This window comes from Trichomycterus rosablanca, chromosome 2 (genome assembly GCF_030014385.1).
Source record: "Trichomycterus rosablanca isolate fTriRos1 chromosome 2, fTriRos1.hap1, whole genome shotgun sequence".
In the NCBI taxonomy this organism is placed as follows: domain Eukaryota; kingdom Metazoa; phylum Chordata; class Actinopteri; order Siluriformes; family Trichomycteridae; genus Trichomycterus; species Trichomycterus rosablanca.
In genome coordinates this window covers 55,263,763-55,274,462 of record NC_085989.1, presented here as the reverse complement: position 1 = coordinate 55,274,462, position 10,700 = coordinate 55,263,763, and positions in this window count along the sequence as shown.

Sequence of the window (10,700 nt, the reverse complement as noted above, 5' to 3'; positions counted from 1 at the left end):
TTTTAGTTTCTGCTTTTCCAGAAGATGAAGTCTAGTTAAAAGTTGTTCTGTCTTTGTTCTTTCTTCAAATTTTGAGTCAGGTTTTATTTTTGCTTTTTCCTGTAAAAATATTAAATTGCAGCATATTTTTAAAGTTCATAATCAATCATTTCCTATGTTAAACAATGTACATTTGGAAATGGCAGTAAAGTAAAACATTTACAGACACTTGTATATATTTTATTACAAGCAATATTGGAGTTTGAAGTTCATGAAGACACATTAAACACATGTTCAGCAAAGCTCGGAAGCTTTTCTTTAATACTTGCTGCTAAGACGAGCTGAGGTTATGGGAATACTGTTTCTGCAGTAATCCAATAGGTGTACCTAATTCCACAGCTACTATAACATATAAGGAAATTCTGACATATCAATTATGTTTACTGATTGTATCATAAATAGAAAATTTGTGGTACTGTCAAAGGGGTATGAGGTATTACATTGCATTTGCGATATTAATTATAAATCCAACTGCAGTGTCTTGCTTAGTGAGAAAGGTCAGTTGGCAGACATCTTATGCTGTATTTACTTGAACATTCTGGGACCCAGTTGAACCACTGACAGGTTGTTGGACAGTCAATACTTATTGATGCCAGGGAACATGAAAGCTATGGTGTCTGGTACAGTCCAAAAGAAGAGCTACTGTGACTCAAATTACAGATCATACTGTCCACCATCAACATTGGAACAGGACATTGGAGCAATGGAAGAAGGTCAATTAGTCTGACTAGTCTTTTTTCTCCAATATCACATGACAACCTACTTTTACTTACAACCAGTGTTTTGATATTTGGTCATTAAAAATAAACCCTTCTAATATGTGTTATTCTTATAAAGATTATTAAAAATGCTCTGTTGGGATAATGCCAGCTATTAAACACCATTAGTTATACAAACACTATCAGATTTTACTTACACTTTGGCAGTTTGGTAGTTTGTTGGTAGTGTATAATATTTGCTTCTTTTGTTGCAGGGGAGCGTTGTTGTCTGTAAATTAAAAGTAGGAACAGTATAAGAAAATGAAGTGAAATCAATATAACATTCCTTATTATAATGACAATAACTCTGTTCCACTTACAGGGGTTGGACAATGAAACTGAAACACCTGTCATTTTAGTGTGGGAGGTTTCATGGCTAAATTGGACCAGTCTGGTGGCCAATCTTCATTAATTGCACATTGCACCAGTAAGAGCAGAGTGTGAAGGTTCAATTAGCAGGGTAAAATATTGCAATGCACACAACATTATGGGTGACATACCAGAGTTCAAAAGAGGACAAATTGTTGGTGCACGTCTTGCTGGCGCATCTGTGACCAAGACAGCAAGTCTTTGTGATGTATCAAGAGCCACGGTATCCAGGGTACTGTCAGCATACCACCAAGAAGGACAAACCACATCCAACAGGATTAACTGTGGACGCAAGAGGAAGCTGTCTGAAAGGGATGTTCGGGTGCTAACCCGGATTGTATCCAAAAAACATAAAACCACGGCTGCCCAAATCACGGCAGAATTAAATGTGCACCTCAACTCTCCTGTTTCCACCAGAACTGTCCATCGGGAGCTCCACAGGGTCAATATACACGGCCGGGCTGCTATAGCCAAACCTTTGGTCACTCGTGCCAATGCCAAACGTCGGTTTCAATGGTGCAAGGAGCGCAAATCTTGGGCTGTGGACAATGTGAAACATGTATTGTTCTCTGATGAGTCCACCTTTACTGTTTTCCCCACATCCGGGAGAGTTACGGTGTGGAGAAGCCCCAAAGAAGCGTACCACCCAGACTGTTGCATGCCCAGAGTGAAGCATGGGGGTGGATCAGTGATGGTTTGGGCTGCCATATCATGGCATTCCCTTGGCCCAATACTTGTGCTAGATGGGCGCATCACTGCCAAGGACTACCGAACCATTCTGGAGGACCATGTGCATCCAATGGTTCAAACATTGTATCCTGAAGGTGTATCAGGATGACAATGCACCAATACACACAGCAAGACTGGTGAAAGATTGGTTTGATGAACATGAAAGTGAAGTTGAACATCTCCCATGGCCTGCACAGTCACCAGATCTAAATATTATTGAGCCACTTTGGGGTGTTTTGGAGAAGCGAGTCAGGAAACAATTTCCTCCACCAGCATCACGTAGTGACCTGGCCACTATCCTGCAAGAAGAATGGCTTAAAATCCCTCTGACCACTGTGCAGGACTTGTATATGTCATTTCCAAGACGAATTGACGCTGTATTGGCCGCAAAAGGAGGCCCTACACCATACTAATAAATTATTGTGGTCTAAAACCAGGTGTTTCAGTTTCATTGACCAACCCCTGTATGTTCTGGTAGTTGAAAGCAGTTGGCAGTGCCAGTCTCCTAAATTTCTGGCATTTGTGTTTTGAGGAAATGATTCCTTAAAAAGACGGAATAATGACTTTTTATGTAATGATAAACAATGTAACGATAAACATAGTTTGTGTGTAAAATGTTGAATTACTTACCTGTACAGCAGTTTAGAAAACACTGATTTGTTTTGATTAGAATTTTAGCTACTATACTAGTTTTAACTCAATTTGTTTTGTATTCGGTTTGTAAGAAAAATACAACTTACCACTGTTCCATTCTACGTGGTGTGTAGTGTATTCCGGTTGGGATGTGGTATTTTCAATATAGAATGTGGTATGTTCAGCATGAGATTGGGCATCTTCAGCTTGATAAGGGATGTGGGGTGTGGTCCCTTTCGCCCTGGTTGTAGAACTTTCAGATTGAGGTGTGGTACTTTCAGTTTGGGATGTCGAACTTTTAGATTGGGGTGTGGTACTTTCAGCTTCGGACGCAGAACTTTCAGACTGGGGTGTGGTACTTTTAGCTTGAGATGTAAAACTTTTAAATTCAGATTGGGGTGTGGTACATTCAGCTTGAGATGTCGAACTTTTAAATTCAGATTGGGGTGTGGTACATTCAGCTTGGGATGCAGAACTTTCAGATTGGGGTGTGGTACCTTCCGCTTGGGATGTAGTACTTTTAGGTTGAGGTGTGGTACTTTCAGCTTGATATGTAGAACATTTAGATTGAGATGTGGTACTTTTTACCTGGTATGTCGTACTTTTAGATTGTGGTGTGGTACTTTCAGCTTGGGATGTAGAACTTTTAGATTCGGGTGTGGTACCTTCAGCTTGGGATGTAGAACTTTTAGATTGGGGTGTGGTACTTTCAGCTTGGGATGTAGAACTTTCAGATTGGGAAGTGGTATTTTCAGCTTGAGATGTAGAACTTTCAGATTGGGGTGTGGTCCCTTCCGCTTGGGATGTAGAACTTTTAGATTGGGGTGTGGTACCTTCAGCTTGGGATGAAGAACTGTTAGATTGTGGTGTGGTACTTTCAGCTTGAGATGAAGAACTTTTAGATTGGGGTGTGGTACTTTCAGCTTGGGATGTAAAACTTTTGGATTGGGGTGTGGTACCTTCAGCTTGGGATGAAGAACTGTTAGATTGTGGTGTGGTACTCTCAGCTTGGGATGAAGAACCTTTAGATTGGGGTGTGGTACCTTCAGCTTGGGGTGTGGTACTTTCAGCTTGAGATGTAGAACTTTCAGATTGGGGTGTGGTACTTTCAGCTTGAGATGTAGAACTTTCAGATTGGGAAGTGGTATTTTCAGCTTGAGATGTAGAACTTTTAGATTGGGGTGTGGTCCCTTCCGCTTGGGATGTAGAACTTTTAGATTGGGGTGTGGTACCTTCAGCTTGGGATGAAGAACTGTTAGATTGTGGTGTGGTACTTTCAGCTTGAGATGAAAAACTTTTAGATTGGGGTGTGATACTTTCAGCTTGGGATGTAAAACTTTTGGATTGGGGTGTGGTACCTTCAGCTTGGGATGAAGAACTGTTAGATTGTGGTGTGGTACTCTCAGCTTGGGATGAAGAACCTTTAGATTGGGGTGTGGTACCTTCAGCTTGGGGTGTGGTACTTTCAGCTTGAGATGTAGAACTTTCAGATTGGGGTGTGGTACTTTCAGCTTGAGATGTAGAACTTTCAGATTGGGGTGTGGTACTATCAGCTTCAGATGTGGAACTATCAGATCGGGGTGTGGTCTTTTCAGCTTGGGGTGTAGAACTTTCAGATTGGGGTGTGGTCTCTTCAGCTTGGGGTTTGGTACTTTCAGCTTGAGATGTAGAACTTTTAGATTGGGGTGTGGTACTTTCAGCTTGAGATGTAGAACTTTCAGATTGGGGTGTGGTACTTTCAGCTTCAGATGTAGAACTTTCAGATTGGGGTGTGGTACTTTCAGCTTCAGATGTGGAACTATCAGATCGGGGTGTTGTCTTTTCCGCTTGGGGTGTAGAACTTTCAGATTGGGGTGTGGTCTCTTCCGCTTGGGGTGTAGAACTTTTAAATTGGGATGTAGAACTTTTAGACTGGGGTGTGGTACTTTCAGATTGGAGTGTGGTACTTTCAGCTTGGGATGTAGAACTTTTAGATTGGGGTGTGGTACCTTCAGCTAGGGATGAAGAACTGTTAGATTGGGGTGTTGTACTCTCAGCTTGGGATGAAGAACTTTTAGATTGTGGTGTGGTACTTTCAGCTTGTGATGTAGAATTTTCAGATTGGGGTGTGGTACTTTCAGCTTGGGATGTAGAACTTTCAGAGTGGGGTGTGGTACCTTCAGCTGGGGGAGTGGTACTTTCAGCTTGGGATGTGGAACCTTTAGATTGAGATGTGGTACTTTTTACCTGGTATGTCGTACTTTTAGATTGTGGTGTGGTACTTTCAGCTTGGGATGTAGAACTTTTAGATTGGGGTGTGGTACCTTCAGCTTGGGATGTAGAACTTTTAGATTGGGGTGTGGTACTTTCAGCTTGGGATGAATAACTTTCAGATTGGGGTGTGGTACCTTCAGCTTGAGATGTAGAACTTTTAGATTGGGGTGTGGTACTTTCAGCTTGGGATGTAGAACTTTCAGATTGGGCAGTGGTATTTTCAGCTTGAGATGTAGAACTTTTAGATTGGGGTATGGTACTTTCAGATTGAGGTGTGGTCCCTTCCGCTTGGGATGTAGAACTTTTAGATTGGGGTGTGGTACCTTCAGTTTGGGATGAAGAACTGTTAGATTGGGGTGTGGTACTTTCAGCTTGAGATGAAGAACTTTTAGATTGGGGTGTGGTACTTTCAGCTTGGGATGTAAAACTTTTGGATTGGGGTGTGGTACCTTCAGCTTGGGATGAAGAACTGTTAGATTGTGGTGTGGTACTCTCAGCTTGGGATGAAGAACCTTTAGATTGGGGTGTGGTACCTTCAGCTTGGGGTGTGGTACTTTCAGCTTGAGATGTAGAACTTTCAGATTGGGGTGTGGTACTTTCAGCTTGAGATGTAGAACTTTCAGATTGGGGTGTGGTACTTTCAGCTTGAGATGTAGAACTTTCAGATTGGGGTGTGGTACTTTCAGCTTCAGATGTGGAACTATCAGATCGGGGTGTTGTCTTTTCCGCTTGGGGTGTAGAACTTTCAGATTGGGGTGTGGTCTCTTCCGCTTGGGGTGTAGAACTTTTAAATTGGGATGTAGAACTTTTAGACTGGGGTGTGGTACTTTCAGATTGGAGTGTGGTACTTTCCGCTTGGGATGTAGAACTTTTAGATTGGGGTGTGGTACCTTCAGCTAGGGATGAAGAACTGTTAGATTGGGGTGTTGTACTCTCAGCTTGGGATGAAGAACTTTTAGATTGTGGTGTGGTACTTTCAGCTTGTGATGTAGAATTTTCAGATTGGGGTGTGGTACTTTCAGCTTGGGATGTAGAACTTTCAGATTGTGGTGTGGTACTTTCAGCTTGTGATGTAGAATTTTCAGATTGGGGTGTGGTACTTTCAGCTTGGGATGTAGAACTTTCAGAGTGGGGTGTGGTACCTTCAGCTGGGGGAGTGGTACTTTCAGCTTGGGATGTGGAACCTTTAGATTGAGATGTGGTACTTTTTACCTGGTATGTCGTACTTTTAGATTGTGGTGTGGTACTTTCAGCTTGGGATGTAGAACTTTTAGATTGGGGTGTGGTACCTTCAGCTTGGGATGTAGAACTTTTAGATTGGGGTGTGGTACTTTCAGCTTGGGATGAAGAACTTTCAGATTGGGGTGTGGTACCTTCAGCTTGGGATGTAGAACTTTTAGATTGGGGTGTGGTACTTTCAGCTTGGGATGTAGAACCTTTAGATTGAGATGTGGTACTTTTTACCTGGTATGTCGTACTTTTAGATTGTGGTGTGGTACTTTCAGCTTGGGATGTAGAACTTTTAGATTGGGGTGTGGTACTTTCAGCTTGGGATGTAGAACTTTTAGATTGGGGTGTGGTACTTTCAGCTTGGGATGAAGAACTTTCAGATTGGGGTGTGGTACCTTCAGCTTGGGATGTAGAACTTTTAGATTGGGGTGTGGTACTTTCAGCTTGGGATGTAGAACTTTCAGATTGGGAAGTGGTATTTTCAGCTTGAGATGTAGAACTTTTAGATTGGGGTATGGTACTTTCAGATTGGGGTGTGGTCCCTTCCGCTTGGGATGTAGAACTTTTAGATTGGGGTGTGGTACCTTCAGTTTGGGATGAAGAACTGTTAGATTGGGGTGTGGTACTTTCAGCTTGAGATGAAGAACTTTTAGATTGGGGTGTGGTACTTTCAGCTTGGGATGTAAAACTTTTGGATTGGGGTGTGGTACCTTCAGCTTGGGATGAAGAACTGTTAGATTGTGGTGTGGTACTCTCAGCTTGGGATGAAGAACCTTTAGATTGGGGTGTGGTACCTTCAGCTTGGGGTGTGGTACTTTCAGCTTGAGATGTAGAACTTTCAGATTGTGGTGTGGTACTTTCAGCTTGAGATGTAGAACTTTCAGATTGGGGTGTGGTACTTTCAGCTTCAAATGTGGAACTATCAGATCGGGGTGTGGTCTTTTCAGCTTGGGGTGTAGAACTTTCAGATTGGGGTGTGGTCTCTTCAGCTTGGGGTGTGGTACTTTCAGCTTGAGATGTAGAACTTTCAGATTGGGGTGTGGTACTTTCAGCTTGAGATGTAGAACTTTCAGATTGGGGTGTGGTACTTTCAGCTTCAGATGTAGAACTTTCAGATTGGGGTGTGGTACTTTCAGCTTCAGATGTGGAACTATCAGATCGGAGTGTTGTCTTTTCCGCTTGGGGTGTAGAACTTTCAGATTGGGGTGTGGTCTCTTCCGCTTGGGGTGTAGAACTTTTAAATTGGGATGTAGAACTTTTAGACTGGGGTGTGGTACTTTCAGATTGGAGTGTGGTACTTTCAGCTTGGGATGTAGAACTTTTAGATTGGGGTGTGGTACCTTCAGCTAGGGATGAAGAACTGTTAGATTGGGGTGTTGTACTCTCAGCTTGGGATAAGGAACTTTTAGATTGTGGTGTGGTACTTTCAGCTTGTGATGTAGAATTTTCAGATTGGGGTGTGGTACTTTCAGCTTGGGATGTAGAACTTTCAGAGTGAGGTGTGGTACCTTCAGCTGGGGGAGTGGTACTTTCAGCTTGGGATGTGGAACCTTTAGATTGGGGTGTGGTACCTTCAGCTGGGGGAGTGGTACTTTTAGCTTGGGATGTGGAACCTTTAGATTGGGGTGTGGTACTTTCAGCTTGAGATGTAGAACTTTTAGATTGGGATGTGGTACTTTCAGCTTGAGATGTAGAACTTTTAGATTGGGATGTGGTACTTTCAGCTTGAGATGAAGAACCTTTAGATTGGGGTGTGGTACCTTCAGATCGGGGTGTGGTCTTTTCCGCTTGGGGTGTAGAACTTTCAGATTGGGGTGTGGTACCTTCAGCTTGGGGTGTAGAACTTTTAAATTGGGATGTAGAACTTTTAGACTGGGGTGTGGTACCTTCAGATCGGGGTGTGGTCTTTTCCACTTGGGGTGTAGAACTTTCAGATTGGGGTGTGGTCTCTTCTGCTTGGGGTGTAGAACTTTTAAATTGGGATGTGGAACTTTTAGACTGGGGTGTGGTACTTTCAGCTTGGGGTGTAGAACATTCAGATTGGGGTGTGGTACTTTCAGCTTGGGATGTAGAACTTTTAGATTGGGGTGTTGTACTTTCAGCTTGGGATGTAGAATTTTCAGATTTTGGTGTGGTACTTTCAGCTGGGGGTGTGGTACTTTCAGCTTGAGATGAAGAACTTTTAGATTGGGGTGTGGTACTTTCAGCTTGGGATGTAGAATTTTCAGATTTTGGTGTGGTACTTTCAGCTGGGGGTGTGGTACTTTCAGCTTGAGATGAAGAACTTTTAGATTGGTGTGTGGTACTTTCAGCTTGGGATGTAGAACCTTCAGATTGGGGTGTGGTACTTTCAGCTTGGGGTGTAGAACATTTAGATTGGAGTGTGGTACTTTCAGCTTGGGGTGTGGAACCTTTAGATTGGGGTGTGGTACTTTCAGCTTGAGATGTAGAACTTTTAGATTGGGGTGTGGTACTTTCAGCTTGGGATGAAGAACTTTTAGATTGGGGTATGGTACTTTCAGCTTGAGATGTAGAACTTTTAGATTGGGGTGTGGTACTTTCAGCTTGGGGTGTAGAACTTGCAGATTGGGGTGTGGTACTTTCAGCTTCAGATGTAGAACTATCAGATCGGGGTGTGGTCTTTTCCACTTGCGGTGTAGAACTTTCAAATTGGGATGTAGAACTTTTAGACTGGGGTGTGGTACTTTCAGCTGGGGATGTGGTACTTTCAGCTGGGGGTGTGGTACTTTCAGCTGGGGGTGTGGTACTTTCAGCTGGGGATGTGGTATTGTCTGTTGTACTTTCAGTCTGGGATGTGGTACTTCCAGTTTTGGAGGATGTAATTTCATGTTGGAGTTTGATATTTGAATTTTGCGTTGTTGTCTTTTCATTTTGGGTAGTGGTACTTCCAGGTTGTGATTTGGTACTTCCATGTTGGGATGTTGTACTTTTAGCTTGTGATGCGGTACCTTGAGATTTTATTGTAGTACTTTTATCCTGAAATGTGGTACTTTGAATTTGGAATGTGGTAGTTTCAGTTTGGGATGTAACATCATTGACCTTAAACACAAACAATGTGATTATTATTCATTTACTACATGTTTAATAAATTGGGAAAAGTTCTTCTACATTCAGACATTAATTATACCCATAATGCACTGCTGCACCTACCTAGTACTGGGTACATACCTCATGTTTTTTTGATGTATCTTGATTTTGAACACAGCTGGTTGTCGCATCAGTGCCTCCATGTCTACCGGAAGCTTGATTGAAACAAAAACAGAAACAGTTGTTATTTACACCTATTGTACACTGGAACATACACCGTATACTGGAACGTACACTGTATACGGGAACGTACACTGTAAACGGGAACGTACATTGTATACGGGAACATACACTATATACGGGAACGTACACTGTATACGGGAACGCACACTGTATACAGTAATGCACACTGTATACAGGAACGTACACTGTATACGGGAACGTACACTGTATACGGGGACGTACACTGTATGCGGGAACATACACTGTATACAGGAACATACACTGTATACAGGAACATACACTGTGTACAGGAACGTACACTGTATACGAGAACGTACGCTGTATACAGGAACATACACTGTATACAGGAACATATAATGTATACAGGAACATATACTGTTTACAGGAACATTTACTGTATACAGGAACATACACTGTGTACAGGAACATACACTGTATACAGGAACATACACTGTACACAGGAACATACACTGCATACAGGAACATACACTGTATACAGTAACATACACTGTATACAGGAACATACACTGTATACAGGAACATACACTGTGTACAGGAACATACACTGTACACAGGAACATACACTGCATACAGGAACATACACTGTATACAGGAACATACACTGTGTACAGGAACATACACTGTACACAGGAACATACACTGCATACAGGAACATACACTGTATACAGTAACATACACTGTGTACAGGAACATACACTGTATACAGGAACATACACTGTACACAGGAACATACACTGCATACAGGAACATACACTGTATACAGTAACATACACTGTATACAGGAACATACACTGTGTACAGGAACATACACTGTACACAGGAACATACACTGCATACAGGAACATACACTGTATACAGTAACATACACTGTGTACAGGAACATACACTGTACACAGGAACATACACTGTGTACAGGAACATACACTGTATACAGGAACATACACTGTACACAGGAACATACACTGCATACAGGAACATACACTGTATACAGTAACATACACTGTGTACAGGAACATACACTGTATACAGGAACATACACTGTATACAGGAACATACACTGTACACAGGAACATACACTGCATACAGGAACATACACTGTATACAGGAGCATACACTGTGTACAGGAACATACACTGTACACAGGAACATACACTGCATACAGGAACATACACTGTATACAGTAACATACACTGTGTACAGGAACATACACTGTACACAGGAACATACACTGTACACAGGAACATACACTGTTTTGCCTGATCACTGATGTTTCTGCCTATCAAATCCTGCCAGGATATGTAACACAGCTGTTACTATTTGTATTTATGCCAGTATTATATTATATATATATTATATATATATATATACAGTGCCTCA